This window comes from Elephas maximus, chromosome 8, assembly GCF_024166365.1.
Source record: "Elephas maximus indicus isolate mEleMax1 chromosome 8, mEleMax1 primary haplotype, whole genome shotgun sequence".
NCBI lineage: Eukaryota > Metazoa > Chordata > Mammalia > Proboscidea > Elephantidae > Elephas > Elephas maximus.
Window position 1 is genome coordinate 25,652,341 of NC_064826.1, and position 18,235 is coordinate 25,670,575.

At 39.6% G+C, this 18,235-nt stretch overlaps 1 long non-coding RNA gene across 1 annotated transcript; it reads left to right on the top strand.

Moving 5' to 3' along the window:
- Nucleotides 1-2,884: 2,884 nt before the first annotated feature.
- Nucleotides 2,885-16,133, top strand: LOC126081827 (uncharacterized). The gene is made up of 3 exons (XR_007518445.1): nucleotides 2,885-3,828; nucleotides 4,537-4,578; nucleotides 10,532-16,133. It is a non-coding gene; the product is annotated as an uncharacterized LOC126081827 (long non-coding RNA).
- Nucleotides 16,134-18,235: the final 2,102 nt, after the last annotated feature.

Consider the following 18,235-nt stretch of genomic DNA (forward strand, 5'->3'; position numbering starts at 1 on the left):
TAGAATCATGACCTAGCCAAGTTGACAGATGTTTTGGGGGGACACGATTCAATCCGTGACAGGGAATATGTAGGCAAATAAAAAAACTCAAATTCAATTAATAACAATTAGAACATCCAGGTGAACATTTACTGATGGATGTCACAGAATCCTGACATATGTCACCCAAGTGGATAGCTTTAAATCATCAGATAACTACACGATCAGCATAGACAAGTATGATCACTGTATAGAGCAATAGTATAGCACAAATGCAGAGCAGTGTATTTCCTAGAAAGATAACAATTTGGGAAAACTGGAATGCAATGGTTGTTCTCACGTATTAAAATACAACCCTCCAACCTAGGTCATTAAAAAAAAAAAAAGGTGATTAGGCACTTTTAATTGTGTATTTAAGTAGCAGGCTGTATCTTCATCACTGGCAAGCTGTGGCCGTGGATAATGGAAAATGTTTCGATTTCACAAATACGTTTCACTTAACGTTTTAGATCAGAAGGAAGAGCTGTTTTCATATAACATCAAGAATGAAAGCCCAAAGCATGACTAAACATTTAGTTTTAGGAGTTAAAAGCGAAGCAGAAGAATAATTTATGAATTCATAAATCACCCTTTCCTATTGCAGCTATTATCTGACTGTCAGTAAAGTAGAGGTGTTATATATTTACTTGTTACAGTTTTATTAAATTATTAAAATGTGGCTACCATTTAGAGTGTAATCTTTATTTTATTTTATTTTTTCTGCTGTAGATTTTCATTTAGCCCTTGGAGAGCGTTCATATTCACAAAGTGCTTTGTAGTCATTTTGTATTCCTTTTGGGTGGCAGTCCTCTAGGCTACTTAAAATATTGAACAAAAACTGTATCACAAGCCTTAAAGAAGACTCAGGAAAGCCCTGGAGAAAAACTATAGCCAACAACACTTTTACAATATTTTTCTGTGCTAACATTATCTAAAATCCGTATCTTTGTCTAGTTAAAAAGACAACTGTTTTGTGAGTCAATACTTTTTAATGTTTTTTAAAGGTTTTTAAAGGCAAAAAAAAAAAAAACCTTAAATATATTTCAGTATTTCAAATACGAAATCAACGGCCTATATGCCATGGTGGGCAGTTTTGGTCAATAGGCGATTTTCCGAGCTCCATTCCTCCAGGACTAGCAGACAAAGCAGACAGCAGCCCCTGGGGAACTGCTTTTATCTATTTAACAGTCTGGAGGATTCTCCTGCTGCTGTGTTGAAACATTAATGGAAGCAAATGTATCCCCAAAGTTCTCTAGTGAAGAACAAGTTTGTCTTGCTCGAAGCAAAAGTCCATCACACCAAACTGCTAAGCAAGGAAAAACAAAAAGCCAGCTTCCCTTTTGGGCTAAGGCTTTCAAAGGTAGACTTCCTTTGCTCAGGTTCTGTTACAGGCATTTTCAGCAATGGAAGCCCATTGTAGATGCTCCGCTGTCAGGGCCATCTTTGCAGTCCCTTGAATATAAACAACATCTGATCAGGCCCTAAAGATGATCTCCTAGTCCAACTCCTTAAGTTACATGTGAGGAATCTGAAGCCCAGGATTAGTAGCAATTTTCCTAAGTTTTGGTCTCCTCTGATGTGAAGCAATAAGGAATTTCCATCGTATATTTTCTTTCACCAATTTGAAATAGCATTTACTATCCACCAAAAAACATTCAAACAAACTTGCTGCGGTTGAGTCGATTCCGACTCATAGCAACCCTATAGGACAGAGTAGAACTGCCCCTTAGAGTTTCCCAGGAGCTTCTGATGGATTTGAACTGCTGATCTCTTGGTTATCAGCTGTAGCACTTAACCACTACGCCACCAGGGTTTCCTTACTATCAACACTGAGGTATAACTCTTACTGTAATGTCCGTGTAATTAGCCTGAATGGTTTTAAGTAAATCTACCTGTATGAGTCTAGTGTTTTACTGGGGAAGTGAGAGGGGATAAACACCTTTATTTCAGTAATATACAATAAGAATTACTACCCACACTGAGGTTTAATTCTTATTGTAAATTACTGAAATAAAGGTGTTTATCCCTCTCACTTCCCCAGTAAAACACTAGACTCACACAGGTAGATTTACTTAAAACCATTCAGGCTAATTACCCTGACATTACAGTTTATAGTCCATAATCTCATAATAGGTTAATTTTTTTTTTTTTTTTTGCATTGCCCTCTTTCAAAGAGAAATTGAATAAATAATCTCAGGATAAATTCTAGTCAGTGCCAGTCTCAGTCCTGAGTGGTTTTACAAACACCACCCTCTAGTGTTACAAAGAAGCAGTTTGCATTCTGGCCACAAAAAAGCTCAAGTCGTTGTAGCTACTGGAGAATCAGCGTCGTGAATGAGGTGGCCATGGACAGACTGGACAGTGTAAAAATCTTCATTTCCCGTAAACCAGTCCCTGCCAGGAAGAAACTTCTTTCCATTTTTTTGGCCAGATTGCTGTTTCTCTTTTTTATTTGAAATAAATGAATAAATATGAGACAGTAAAGCTGATTTCACATTCTACAGGGGATGAATGCAATAGCAAAAAGGAGGCATGACCCAGTTTTCTCTGGCTTCTGCTTGCAAAACAATTTATGACACAGTCTATTATTTAATATACACCCTCTTTAATATGAAATGCTAAAAGAATCATTTTGTCCCCTAGGTTTTGAATAGTAACACTTGACATAAAAAAAAGTCTCCAATAATATAAAGACTAACATACAAATACCGTAATATCTTATACATGCTTGATAGAATACATACCACATGGCAGACTATCACATAACATAACATAGAATGCAGTGTAAATTGAGTCCATGTTAGTCCATTGTAATAAGAATATATTATAAACAAAATAGTACATAAGCTTCTTTCAGTCACGAATTGAGTAATAATAGTATGTCGAGTTATGGGTTTGGGAACAGCACATACCACTGGGGTTTTATTCTGATGAGAAATTGAATCAAGTATTTATATGATGTCATTAGCTTCCATTGGGCATTTTTAGAAGAAACACTTTCAGGAGATCCATAGACATTTTATACACATTTCTGTTCTGTCCCATATGTGCCTTTAGTCTGCATATTTAAAAATGTAAACCTGTATCAGATGAATGTGGATCATGAGCCATTTCCACAATAAAAGAAGAACAAAGACCAAAAAGCTAACATAAAAAATCAAAACAAAAGAAAGGAAATGTGCATTGGCAAAAGGCAGCAAATTTCTGTTAGCTTCAGGCCCAAACTCACCACCCCCAGCAGGGGGCCCAGAATAGTGGGCTTGGAGAGTGAGCTGGGCAGCCATGGCCACCACCAGCACACAGGGAGTTCAGAAATAGCCACGGGACAGTGAGAGGAAAGGTGGGGCAGCGGCACAGCTGAAGCCACGCAGCTGAAATGAACTGGGCAGAGGAGCAGAACCAGGATCCAGGACTCCGAAAAGAGGAAATCCAAGCTTGAGACTCTGGAGCTTAAGCAAAGGCTGTTTGCTGGGTTCCTTCAGCCTTGTCTGTGTTGGAGAGGGAGGCTAATGAGGACTGCATACCCCCTTAAATAATTCCTACTTCTTAACTTCCGTTTGCTTTTTATTGGACATATGAACACTGAGGAGGACAGTGAAAACAGAAATTGCATTTGAATAGAGTTGAACACAAGTGGAGAAATGGTTCTGAAAAGGCAGATGAGACCAGATTATAAAACTCAGTTTTTGTCAAGTCCATTCCAACTCCTGGTGACCCTATATGTTTCAGAGTAGAACTGCTCCACTGGGTTTTCACGACTGTGATCTTTTGGAAGCAGAATACCAGGCCTTGCTTTCAAGACTCCTCTGGGTGAGTTTGAACCACCAACCTTTTGGTTAGTAGCCAAGCACTTAACCATTTTTGCCATCCAGGAACTCTAGATTACAAATGGCCTTAAATTCTTGGACTAAGACATTCAAGAGCCAAGAAACAAATACAAATACTTCTACAATCCCCTGACATTTTGGTAAATTCTGCTTTTAGAAGCACTTCTACCTGCAAAACCAGGAGCTGTGAGGTTGTTTCTGGCTCTGGGCAACAAGTGTAGAGTATGATGTCCTCTCTGTTGGTGCTGGTCTGCTCCTGCACTCTGCCTTGACACCCCACCCCCCGCCCCATTCTCACTCAGATATTTACCCCTAATTTTGCTGCCCCTACCCCATTTCTGGATTGTGAAATTGAAAGCTAGAGAGATGAAGTGACATGTTCACAGCCATATAGCTGGTTGTCTGTGGCAGAATTCAGCTCTCCTGGTTGCTTGTTCACTGTAGACTCATTGGCTTTGGACTCAGCATGCATGTCAGATCCAGGACCAGATAAGTCTCTCTTCTCGGAATCTGAAAATAGGGACAGAGATTGCAGTAGCCAGTGTGAAATGACATGGGGATTGAGCATAAGTAGCCAATGTGTAAAAAGAAAAGAACGAAGCAAATCTACATCTGAGATTAAGGAACAGTGTCCATGTGTGAGACAGAGAGATTGCCAGCCAGCAAACTTGATTTTTTTTTTTCTTTCCAGCTCCTGTGGGTCACAGCTGAATGTCATTCAGGTGGGTCTCAGGTGAGTGCCTGTGTTCTTAACCTTCCCATCAAACCTTTCCTCACTTAATTTAAGGTAGTTAGAGAAATTTTCTGTTTCTTCCAACAACTACTTAGCTAGGTCTTCGTAGGTTGGTAAATGAAACTATTTGGGGGAAAATATTAAGAAAGTGATACTCTAGCCACTACCAATATTAGCAGAGATGTTCTCCATCTCCAAGACACCAGCCTGGCAACCTTTTTTGGTCCAAGTGCTCTTTTATTTAAAATCAGTTGCAGTTGGGAAGGCTAGCATCCACTCAGCAGTTGTTTTAATAGTCTTAGTGCCTGTGGTATTGTTGACCCAGTGTCCCGGATGACAGAGAAATGTGGTTGCTTCTTCATTCAGCAAAGATCAAATCAGACATAGCCTGCAAACCTGCTGTTCCAATTCCTTGTCAACATTCTTTGCTTTCTGTGAGGCCACACCTGTTCCCAAAGATGTTGAGTGGATTAAAACACCAACATTGTCATTTTCTGTGTGACATTTGCTACAACCGCAAACTGAAAAAAATCGAATTTAATGGTTCTTTTACACGGGAAACTTTTGCCTTTTCTTCTTTTGTAAATTGTTATTTTAATCCCCTTTTTTACTGTCACCAAAAAAAAAAAAAAAAAGATCTGGACATACTGAAGTTGATACTAAACATGTTTTCAACTTAAAATTAAGTCTGATTTCCCCACATGCATGATCATTATTCTTGAAGTAAAGGAAGCTTTTGAATAAAGAGACGTAAAAGTGGGTCAACATATAAACACATTTTCTCAATAGCTTTTTTATGATTTAAAAGAATAGTGAATGCCAGAGTACTTGTGTTTAGAATTTCAATGTACACTTTACCCGATAAAAGGACAAGATTAATAAGTGAGCTTGCAGTGACAGAATATCTTAAGCTCTCATACAGAAAACTATTAACACTGACTCAAGCACACTTTAATCAAATGTTCAAAGTTAGTGGAGTCACTCAGCTGTCTAACTCCCTTTTCAGATCACCAACTCTCCTTTTAACACTCAGTTGAATGATAATATATAATAATAAGAGTTAGGAAATAGCAATTTAAATTCTCAGAAAAGATAGTTGCAAAAGTGCGTATTGAAAGAGTCATCAAGGTGGACTTTGGATGAATGACAAGAAAATAATTTCCCACAAGTCAGTTTACTAGATACTTCAACCACATTAAGAAGCTCTTGAAAGAATTATAAATGTCACTACTGGGATTACAGATCCAAAAGAAATACCTACTATACCTTCAAGCCCAGAATAGCTGCATGACAGCAGTGACTACCCTCCTTGTAGGATCTGAGTCGCCCTATCATTTTGTCTTTGATTTCACAACAGTATTTTCCACTGCCCCTTATTCGTGAATTAAATTACAGTGTCAGGATTGAGTCATCATACATAGTGCTATGCTTTGCCACTTTTTGATGTACTTTTACTGCCAAGTCACTCATATAGCACCCTTCCCAACCTGAGATTCAAACCTTGGCGGAGATGACATCATCTTTCCAAAGTAGAAAGTAGGTCTGTAAGACTTGGGTGCAGGGCTATCTTCAAAACTAAAGTCTATCCTGCCATTAAAACAATGAAGATCTTTTCCTTGGTGTTCTGTCCCAAGTTACGTGATTATAACCAAAATCTTTTGGACCTGTAAATCAATCAGGAACCTCAGTAAAATGCTACCTCCGAGGTCATTTTTGAAATAACATAGTATTAAATTAAGGATCATCCTCCTTCTCAGCCTAAAGAGTGAGATTTAAGGAGTTCAGAATTGCCTAACTCACTTAGGAATGATCTGTATTCCCTTAATTAAGGAGAAGGACACCTTGTTTATTACAAGTCAAAGATGGGAGCCTAACATAGTAACTTCAATATCTACTGGGATGTAAATGACTACTGGCACATTCTTTGGAGCAATGGGGGAGAGAAATAGAGTTCCTGAAAGACTAGATAAAATATTCTCTGGGGAAACAGTAGAATTGTGTGGGAAAAGTAGGCTACAGAGACTTAAAAGGACATTAGAAAATTGCCCAGGATGAGCTCTATTTAATAAGTCTCTTATGGTTTTTTAGACATCCAAAAACCAAACTCATTGACATCGAGTTGATTCCTACTCATAGCGACTCTATGGGACAGAGTAAAACTGTCCCATAGGGTTTCCAAGGAGCGGCTGGTGGATTTGAACTGACAACCTTTTGATTAGCAGCCAAGCTCTTGACCACTGGACCACCAGGGCTCTGAAATCCAAACTAGTCCTACCTTAAAAAATATTGTATTTTATAGGGCATCATATTACAGCAAGCTTCAAATACATTAATCTAGATCATTTTCTCTCCCATAATCTTTCAGTATATGTTTCCATAACATGTTTAGCATTTTAACAATCTTGCATCTTGCTCTATGTGTCTCACTGAAAAGACAGTCATCCATGCCCTTCGTGTTCAAACAAAATATAACGTGTCACGTGCCACGGAAGATGACAGACCATTTATAAAACCTGTGGCTGTCAGCACATCTTCTCACGCAGCAGTTATTAACATGGAAGGTATTGGAGAGAAATGACAGGGATGTAGTCACAAGAATGCACACATATTGTCACTGATGGCCATTATGAAAACTATTACAGTCATGTGACTTAGTGCTTCAGAAGGAAGTCTTGCTAATTCAAATTCTTTTCCCTAATGAACACATTCTCTCTGATTAAGAAAGCCATTTTTTTCTTCCTGTGGGATTCTAAAAGTGATTCCTAGTCTGATTATCTTGGACTGTATAGATGAGCTATAGAATTGAGGCTGTTGATACTGAAAAGTAAAAGGCCAGCAAGGAAATGATGCAGTAAAAAAAGACACACAAAATAATGTCATTGTAAAGAATATACAAGAAATTGTTAACAGAAGTTGCCTTTCTAATGAACGGAAATAGAGTACGGGCTTAGATGAAGGGAGAAAACATAATTTTTATTATAAGACCTTGTATGCTAATAGTTTTTAACTCTACTTATGAATCACTTTTATATTGAAAGCAAAGCCTTAAAATGCTCCAAGGAAGATCGCTGGGAATAAAAAAAAAGATGATGCTATTTTATAGAATTCACTTGGATGTCAGCATCATATAGGGTAGTTTTTTTGACCTGTAGATGTTTTTTGTTTTTGTTTCTTTTTAAATGGACATGTAGCCTCTGCAAATATAACTGTATTTGTAAATGGCATTAGTAATAAATTGTCTTAGGCTGGGTTCTCTAGAGAAGTAAAACCAGTGAAGTATATAAAAATATACAGAGAGAGATTTGTATCAGGGAAATGGCTCATGTGGTTGTAGAGGCTGGAGTGTCCCAAGTCTGTGGGTCAAGATACAGGCTTCTTCTGATTCACATAGCCACAGGGGCTGGCCAACCCAAGATTGACCGGTCAGAGAGCAGGGCTTTTGCTCACAGGCTGTGAAGATCGACAAATCCCAAGATGAGCAGGCAAGACCTCAGGCAAGTGCTAGCTCAAGTCCCGAGAAGTGGAGGTCAGATGAATTGGAATCAGCTGCAGGATCCAGCATGAGCAAAACACCCCTGAGCCTTGCCAGAAGGTCCACTTATATTCAGTGCAGGCCACGCTCTCAAGGAAACTTCCTTTCAATTGATTGGCTGCTCATAGCAGATCCGATCATGGGGGTAATAACATATCATGTCTCAACAGGGAAGTGATCACAACATTATACAACTGCCAAAACCCTGAGAATCATGTCTCAGCCAAGTTGACACACAATCTTAACCATCACAAGAACTACCACCCATCTGTCAGTTTGTTGTACTCGGGTGGCTTGCCTGTTGCTATGATGCTGGAAGCTATTTACTGGTATTCCAAATACCAACAGGGTCATCCATGGTAGACAAGCGTCAGTAGAGATTCCAGGCTAAGACAGACTAGGAAGAAAGGCCAGGTGATTTACTTCCAAAAATTAGCCAATGAAAACCTTATGGATCTCAACAGAATATTGTCCAACATAGTACTAGAAGATGAGACTCCTAGGTTGGAAGACACTCAAAATGCACAGTGGCTGCAACAAATGGACTCAAGCTAGCAACAATCATGAAGATGGTACAGGACCAATCAGCCTTTCGTTCTGTTGTACATGAGTCACCATGAGCCAAAATGACTCCACGGCAACTAACAACATCGATTAAAAAAAAGAAAGAGTGAAGATGTTGAGTTTGGCACCTAGCAGTTTTCCACAGGGATCCTTAGGCCCATGCAATACTCAGAGGATATCAGAGAGAAAAGTGGGTCCTCAGTAAGAGCAGGGATCAGCTGAACCAAACATGGAGCTGCCTCCCTCCAGAATGCTTGTGTGCAATAGCATCCCTATTGTTTAAACCACATTTAACAAGAAATTCTTGCAGCTAACAGCTATTGGATTGCTACAAGTAAATGAAATGATTGTTACTAGACTTAGATTCCTTCAGGAATCAGGGAAGTTTCTTGAACAAGGTAGCATACAGCTGGGTTCCTCAGATTTGATAGCAGCTGTTAGTGGAAACCCTGGTGATGTAGTGGTTAAATGCTATGGCTGCTAACCAAGAGGTTGGCAGTTCGAATCCGCCAGGCACTCCTTGGAAACTCTACTGGGCAGTTCCACCCTGTCCTATAGGGTCACTATGAGTTGGAATCGTCTCGACAGCAGTGGGTTTTTTTTGGTCAGTGGATGATGTGCAGGGATGGGTGTGCCCTGAATTCGGAAGAGATTCTTTGACCTTGTGAACAGTAGAGAATAAACTCCACAAGGCATTATTTATAGTGGTTGACTGACATAAGTTCTGGATTCCATAAAACTTGAAAAATAGTTGATTTTTATGTGAGTGAGAATCACTTTAAATTGTAAGAGGATTGAGCAGATATCTGTAGAGTAATACCAAACCCACTGCTGTTGAGTTGATTCCAACTCATAGCCACCCTGTAGAGTAATAAGATAAAGTAAATGGAAATAAAAACTGAAGACGTATGACTGCCAATTATATTTTCCATTCCATGCATACAAAACTCTTTCTAGCTGAGGGCTATGTATACATAAATGTATACACACCACACAAAATTATTTTGACTTGTGCAAAGCTTTCTGAAACGTCAGCTTTCCGGTAATAATAGGAAATGTCTATTGAATGCTTACATGTACCAGATACTCTTCTAAGCCCTTTACATGCATTGATTCATTTAAATCTTATAACAACTCTATCAGAGAGGTATTATCATTTCTCCATTTTCACAAATGAGAACACAGAGAGGTTAAGTGACTTGTTCAAGCCTTACAGTAGGCAGTGACAGGATTAGAACCCAGATCACAGTCTTGTCCCAGTGCTGTGATCTACTCTACTGCGATCTAAATACATTTCTCCTCCTCAGGGCTACAACACATAGTTCTTTGCATACTCTAATATCTTAAATAATATATATTTAATGGTTTATGTATGAATAATCATTTATTTTTCTTTATTACCGAATAGTTTTTGAACATGTGTGATCTTTTTGTATTTCACAGCTAGAGGTTTAGAGGATTCTTTTTATGTAAAACGATGTTCCTTTTCATTAGAACTGTCATCTGGAAATTTTTTTAAAAAAACGAATTTGTTCACATCCACCCAAACTGTTGGTCTCCAATCCCCCTGAGGTCAAATAGTGCACATGAATGAGAACAGAACACAGGATTTCACCTCAGAAGCACCAACAAGAGGTTACTTAAAAAAAAAAAAAAAAAAATCAGAAACATTTTATCACAGCCATAATTTTGACTACTTCTGAAAAGTTGCCATTTCTTTTCCCCAGTTAGAAAAAAAAGCCAAAAGCATCAAGGAGAAAAAGATAAAAAAAAAAAAAAAAAGGAAATATGCTTGTGGTATAATGGATTGATTTTGTGTGGCCTTTCTAACTATGGTCTTGTTTAACTCCCACCTAGGTGATTGGGCAAGATTGTGTGATAGTGTAATGGTGGCCCATGAAGGGACCTGGTCAGTTTTGCCTTAAAAGAGAGCCAATTCCAGAGCAGAGAGGAGGAACCCACCACCACCAAAGAAGAACAGCCAGGAGCAGAGACCACGTCCTTTGAACCCAGGATTCCTGTGCTAAGGAGCTCCTGGAAGCAAGAGACCGTGAAAGAAAGAGCAAGCTGTAACCCTGAAGATGGTGAGAAGCGGTGGCAGGAAAGACCTGGCAGCAGAGACCCAGAAGCAGGAGACCAAGGAGAGAGAAACCACAGTGCCTCTGGGGAGAGCCCTAGGGCCAGGGAGAGGCATGCCTGTGAGCTCAGCTGGGAAGAGGGTGTCCTGAGGGAAGAACTGTATCCTGAGTGTTCCTGAGTCTGAATTGTAACTGTTACCTCCCTAGTAAACCCCGTAATGTGAGTAAGGTCTTTGAGTTCTTTGTGGCCATTGCCCTAAATTACTGAACCCAACAGAGAAGTAGAGAGTGCCGTGAGAGGAACAGCTGGTATCAGAATCAGTAAAGATGGTGGAGAGAGGAGGCTTGTCTGGCCTTCACCTTGTGGGAATCAGCCTTGTGCTGTTGATCTTGGTTCTCCTCTCCCCTTGAGGGGTTGGAGGAAGTCAGATACTACCCCCATGCCATTTTTACAATGCATTACTGAAAAACTAGAAGAATAGTGAATCCTCCCAAAATTTTAAAAGATGGAAAAAGTAGAAGGTATCAAAAGCAGTGAAGATGGAGTAAGGTTATAAGGGAAAGTTAAGATAAAAGCCCAGTCTCTGAAGATAGGTCTAAAGAAAACATCTGGAATGAATTTAACCTCTCTTCAAAGACTTCCCCTCCTAACCCTACTCCATCTCCACTGCTTTTCACATAAGAATGAAAAATACAAAATAAAGAGAGAGAGAGTACACGACACGCTTCAAGGACATAGGGGATATGTACACCAGTGTTCACTGCACCAGTATTCACAATAGCTAAAATGTGTAAACAGCCCAAGTGTCCATCAGCAGATAAATGGACTAAAAAATGTGGTATAACCATGCAATGGGATATTATTCAACAATAAGAACTATTTTCTACCTCCATATAGGTGAACATAACAGCATTTTCCCAATTAAATTTCAGAATTACCCTGATCTAGTGACATCATCCCCCACTTGTCTGTCAGTTTGTTGTACTGTGGGGGCTTGTGTGTTGCTGTGATGCTGGAAACTAAGCCACTGGTATTCTGATACCAGCAGGGTCACACATGATGGACAGGTTTCAGCTGAGCTTCCAGACAAGACAGACTAGGAAGAAGGACCGGTGGCCTACTTCGGAAAAGAATTAGCAGGTGAAAAACTTATGATTAGCAATGGAACATTGTCTGATATAGTGCCAGAAGATGAGCGCCTCAGGTTGGAAGGCACTCAAAATACGACTGAGGAAGAACTGTCTCCTCATAGTAGAGTCAACCTTAATAACATGGGTGGAGTCATGCTTTCAGGACCTTCATTTGCTGCTGTGGCATGACTCAATATGACAAGAAATAGCCACAAACATCCAATAATAACCAGACCCTGGAATGTACAAAGTATGAATCTAGGAAAATTGGAAATCATCAAAAATGAAATGGAATGCATAAACATTGATATCCTAGGCATTAGAGAGCTGAAATGGACTAGTAGTGGTCATTTTGAATCAGACAATCATATGGTCTACTATGCCAGGAATGACAACTTGAAGAGGAATGGCATTGCATTCATTGTCTAAAAGAACATTTCAAGATCTATCCTGAAGTACAATGCTGTCAGTGATAGGATAACATCCGTACGCCTACAAGGGAGACCAGTTAATATGACAGTTATTCAAATTTATGCACCAACCACTAAGGCCAAAGATGAAGAAATTGAGGATTTTTATCAACTTCTGCAGCCTGAAACTGATCGACCATGCAATCAGTATACACTGATAATTACTGGTGATTGGAATGTGAAAGTTGGAAACAAAGAAGAAGGATCGGTAGTTAGAAAACATGGCCTTCGTGATAGAAACGATGCTGGAGATAGCATGATTGAATTTTGCAAGACCAACGACTTCTTCATTGCAAATACCTTTTTTCATCACCATAAACGGTGACTATACACATGGACCTCATCAGATGGAATACACAGGAATCAAATTGACAACATTTGTGGAAAGAGACAATGGAAAAGCTCAATATCATCAGTCAGAACAAGGCCGGGGCTGAGTACAGATCAAACTATCAATTGCTCATATGTACATTCAAGTCGAAACTGAAGAAAATTAGAACAAGTACACGAGAGCCAAAGTATGACCTTAAGTACATCCTACCTACCTGAATTTAGAGACCATCTCAAGAATAGATTTGATGCGTAGAACACTAATGATTGAAGACCAGACGAGTTGTGGAATGACATCAAGGATCATACATGAAGAAAGCAAGAAGTCATTAAAAAGACAGAAGAGAAAGAAAAGACCTAAATGGATGTCAGAAGAGACTCTGAAACTTGCTCTTGAATGCCGATTAGCTAAAGCAAAAGGAAAAAATGATGAAGTAAAAGAGCTGAACAGAAGATTTCAAAGGGCAGCTCGGGAAGACAAGGTAAACTATTATGGTGACAAATGCAAGGAGATGGAGATAGAGAATCAAAAGGGAAGAACACAGTCAGCATTTCTCAAGCTGAAAAAACTGAAGAAACAATTCAAGTCTCAAGTTGTAATAGTGAAGGATTCTACAAGAAAAATATTAAATGACACATGAAGCATCAAAAGAAGATAGAAGGCATACACAGAGTCACTATACCAAAAAGAATTAGTTGATGTTCAACCATTTCAGGTGGTAACATATGATCAGGAACTGATGGTACTGAAGGAGAAGTCCAAGCTGCACTGAAGTCATTGGCAAAAAACAAGGCTCTGAGAATTAATGGAATACCAATTGAGATGTTTCAACAACAGATGCAGCTCTGGACGTGCTCACTCATCTATGCCAAGAAATTTGGCAGACAGCTACCTGGCCAACCGACAGGAGAAGATCCATATTTATGCCTATTCTCAAGAAAGGTGATCCAAGAGAATACAGAAACTATCGAACAATATCATTAATATCACATGAAAGCAAAATTTTGCTGAAGATCATTCAAAATCAGCTGCAGTAGTATATCAACAGGGAAATCCCAGAAATTCAAGCCGGTTTTAGAAGAGGACATGGAACCAAGGATATCATTGCTGATGTAAGATGGATCCTGGCAGAAAGCAGAGAATACCAGAAAGATGTTTACCTGTGTTTTATTGACTATGCTAAGGCATTAGACTGTGTAGATCATAACAAATTATGGGTAACATTGAGGAGAATGGGAATTCCAGAACAATTAACTGTGCTCGTAAGGAAACTGTACATGGATCAAGAGGCAGTCATTCGAACAGAACAATGGGATCCTACCTGATTTAAAATCAGGAAAGGTGTGTTTCAGGGTTGTATCCTTTCACTATACCTATTCAATCTGTATGCTGAGCAAATAATCCTAGAGGTGAGACTAAATGAAGAAGAACTTGACATCAGGATTGGTGGAAGACTCATTAACAACCTGCATTATGCAGATGACACAACCTTTCTTGCTGAAAGTGAAAAGGACTTGAAGCACTTATTGATGAAGATTAAAGACTACAGCCTTCAGTATGGATTATACCTCAACATAAAGAAGACAAAAATCCTCACAACTGGACCAATAAGCAACATAATGATAAATAGAGAAAAGATTGAGGTTGTCAAGGATTTCATTTTACTTGGATTCACAATCAATATCCATTATAGCAGCAGTCAAGGAATCAAAAGACTCATTGCATTGGGCAAATCGGCTGCAAGAGATCTCTTTAAAGTGTTAAAAAGCAAAGATGCCACCTTAAGGGCTAAGGTGCACCTGACCAAACCATGGTATTTTCAATCACCTCATATTGGTGTGGAAGCTGGACAATGAATAAGGAAGAGTTAAGAATTGATGCCTTTGAATTGTGGTGTTGGCAAAGAATATTGAATATACGATAGACTACCAAAAGAATGAACAAATCTGTGTTGGAAGAAGTACAACCAGAATTCTCCTTAGAAGCAAGGTGGTGAGAATTCGTCTCACATACTTTGGATATGTTATCAGGAGGGATCAGTCCCGGGAGAAGGAATCATGCTTGGTAAAGTAGAGGGTCAATGAAAAAAAGGAAAACCCTCGACAAGACGGAATGACACAATGACTGCAACAATGGGCTCAAGCACAGGAACAACTGTGAGAGTGGCACAGGACCTGGCCATGTTTCATTGAGTTGTGCTTATGGTCACTATGAGTCGGAATTGACTCAACAGCACCTAACAAGAATAACAACAACAGTGACATCATGATAAACAGAGGAAATATTGAAATTGTCTAGGACTTCGTTTTACTTGGATCCACAATCAACACCCAAGAAATCAAAAGATGTATGGCACTGGCCCAATCTGCTGCAAGAGACCCAAGCCTTGGTGTTTTCCATCACATCTATGCATGTGAAAGCTGGGCGATAAATAAAGAAGACCAAAGAAGAAGTGATGCCTTTGAATTGTGGTGTTGGTGAAGAATATTGAATATACCATGGACTGCCAAAAGAACGAACAAATCTATCCTGGAAGAAGTACAGCCAGAATGCTCCTTGGAAGCAAGGATGGCGAGACTTCATCTCAAATACTTTAGACATGTTTTCAAGAGGGATCAGTTCCTGGAGAGGGACATCGTGCTTGGTAAAGTGGAGGAAGACCCTCAGTAAGATGGATTGACATGGTGGCCACAACAATGGACTCAAACTTAACAAAGATTGTGAGGATGGCGCAAGATCAGGCAGTGTTTCGTTCTGTTGTGCATTGGGTCGCTATGAGTTGGAACTGACTCAATAGCACCTAACAATAAGTGACCGCTATTGTCCCTGGGTGGGGAAAATGATTAACTTGCTCACGTGAAAACAATTAATGCTCTCAGCTGCTAGTCAAATGTTTTATGTTGGAGTCCACCCAGAGGCACTTTAGAAGAAAGGCCTGGCAATCTACTTCCAAAAAATCAGCCATTGAAAACCCTATGGAGTACACATATGGGTCACCATGATCAGGACTGACTTGATGGCAACTGGTACTGGTTAACAAAAAAGAAAAAAATGTTTGCCTTTGAGTCAGTTTCAACTTATGACAAACTTATGTATATCAGAGTAGAACTGTGCTCCATAGGGTTTTTAATGCCTGATTTTTTTCAGAAGTAGATTGCCAGGCCTTTCTTCCAAGGCACCTCTGGGTCAACTTAAACCTCCTGCCTTTCGGTTAGCAGCCAAGCGTGTTAACCATTTGCACAACCCAGGGACCACCCAGGGACTCCTAAACCTATGTGAAATTCTCATTAATTACACGAAAATGGAAGTCTGGAGAACAAGTGGCTTGCTGAAAGGTATGTTAAACCAAATTATCTGATTTTAACAGTACCTGAACAGCTCACCTCTGTCCCTTCTGCCCTCAGAAAAAAGAAACCCACAGCTCTTACAGACAAAAAAAAAAAAAAAAAAAAAAACTCTAAGGCATTCAAAGGGGTCTAGATAGTATGTTTCCAATTATCTTTCTCATTCAGGAGGACTGTTCGCTTCATATTATTTTGCATCAGTTTTTGGTGAGCTGAGTTGAAAAGCTGTTCCTTTCACCTTGCTCTGGGAAAATAAGAATGTGAATCCCCAGCTGGGAAAAAGAAACTGTGTACCAGCCATCCATTATTTAAGCGCACCTCTAGTTTCAGACCTGACTAAAAATGTGAATAGCCGGAAAACACAAAAGAGACTATTCTTTGTGCCCATCTGAAACCAGGAAGTGATGAATCCCACTGGTGGGAGCTTGTTTCCACTTGGTTCCAAACCCAGTTTTCAGATGAAAAGGGCCTTGGAGAGCTAGAGTGAAGGAAACCCTGCTTTGTTAAGCAAATTCCATTAGGCCTTCTTCTTTCTCTTCTGTTCTGAACCAGTTTCAAGAGCAAATGGGTGTTTGTTGTTTCAGGACTTGAAGGAACTTTGGAAACCAAACAGTCCCAAGTACGCGCTCACGCATACCAATCTCTGCAGAGCTCATCTTGCTTTCAAGGCAAATTAAGGTTGCAAATGTGTATGTCTTGCTATAACATTTACATTTTTAAGGAAGCAGAGTTACTAACTTAATGTTTCAAGAACCTAAAATGTATGTGAAAAAATAAAATAAAATTGAAAGCGGGACTATAGATATGAAAAGAAAAAAAAGATGTCTCCTTTTTTCTCTGTTCTTCAAATGAAGGCAGCATTTAAAAAAAAAAAAAAGGATGGAATTGACTGGGAAGAGAGTGGGAAATGTGAAAGGAATAGCCCGAGAAGTGGGATTTATGTAAATGAATGAAAAAAAATTCTAGACTATGAAATGTGCATAACATTTCCACATTATCCCTTCTTACTTCATAGCAAAGTGTACGTGGACTTGTTAGTTTTTTTTTGTGAGTATGCGTAATTTCAACAGGACAGCGGGGACCACAAGGGAAATGAGGTCCAAGAGTTTTCCAAAGTCTATCATCATAACCGAACCAAATTTCTATCCAAAATAACCTCAAAAAAAATTACACACACACACACACAGAGAAAGAAAGCTCCTGTGTGATACAAATGGTTAATACTCCCAGCTGCTCGCCAAAAGGTTGGCAGTTCGAGTCAACTCAGAGGCCCCTCAGAAGAAAGACCAGGTGATCTACTTCCAAAAAATCAGCTATCGAAGGCCCCATGGAGCACAGTTCTACCCTGACACACATGGGGTTACCACGAGTCGGAGTTGACCCGAGGGCAACTGGTTGGTTGGTTGGTGTGTGTTTCCCATTCTAAACTCTGTACCTCAGCTGTTTAATTCACCACTGCATTTGACACAGGATAGCGATGTGGTTAATGTTGGGGCTGAGAAGTAATGTGACTGGGTTCAGATCTCGCCTATGGCATTCACTTTGGACAGATTATTTAACCTTGCCAAGTTTTCATTTTCTCATCCATAGAATGAGAATAATAATAAAGTCCATAACACATGGGGAAACCCTGGTGGTGTACTGATTAAGAACTACAGCTGCTAACCAAAAGGTCAGCAGTTGTAATCCACCAGGAACCCCTTGGAAACTCTATGGGGCAGTTCTACCCTGTCCTATAGGGTCGCTATGAGTCAGAATCGACTCGACAGCAATTTTTTGTTTGTTTGGATTTATATATCATATGGTTGTTGATAGTAAGACAAGACTCTCCTAGAGCATCCTCGTGAATTTCTCCTGTGTCTGGAAGAGTTGGTTCTTGTTTCTTCAGAAAGGTACTGGACCAACAATCACTATTTCTCTTTTAAACCCCAGATAACTTGACAAGCGAGCACATCTTCAGAAGTCATCCCAATATCCAGTGTTTTTCCCTGGGAAAAGAGGATCCACCAACAGCCAGAGGACCAAACACATGAGCTGTGCCATTGTTCCAGCATGTGACACTCCATCGAACATCACCAAAATCTCAAACTCCACGCCAGCAGTAACAAGCCCTCAATCTTGCTTCCCTGAAACGTCTTTGAGTTTAGCGCTGTGAAATTTGTGTCGCGAAGTCTTATCCTTACTTTTTAATTATATCTTAGCATCTC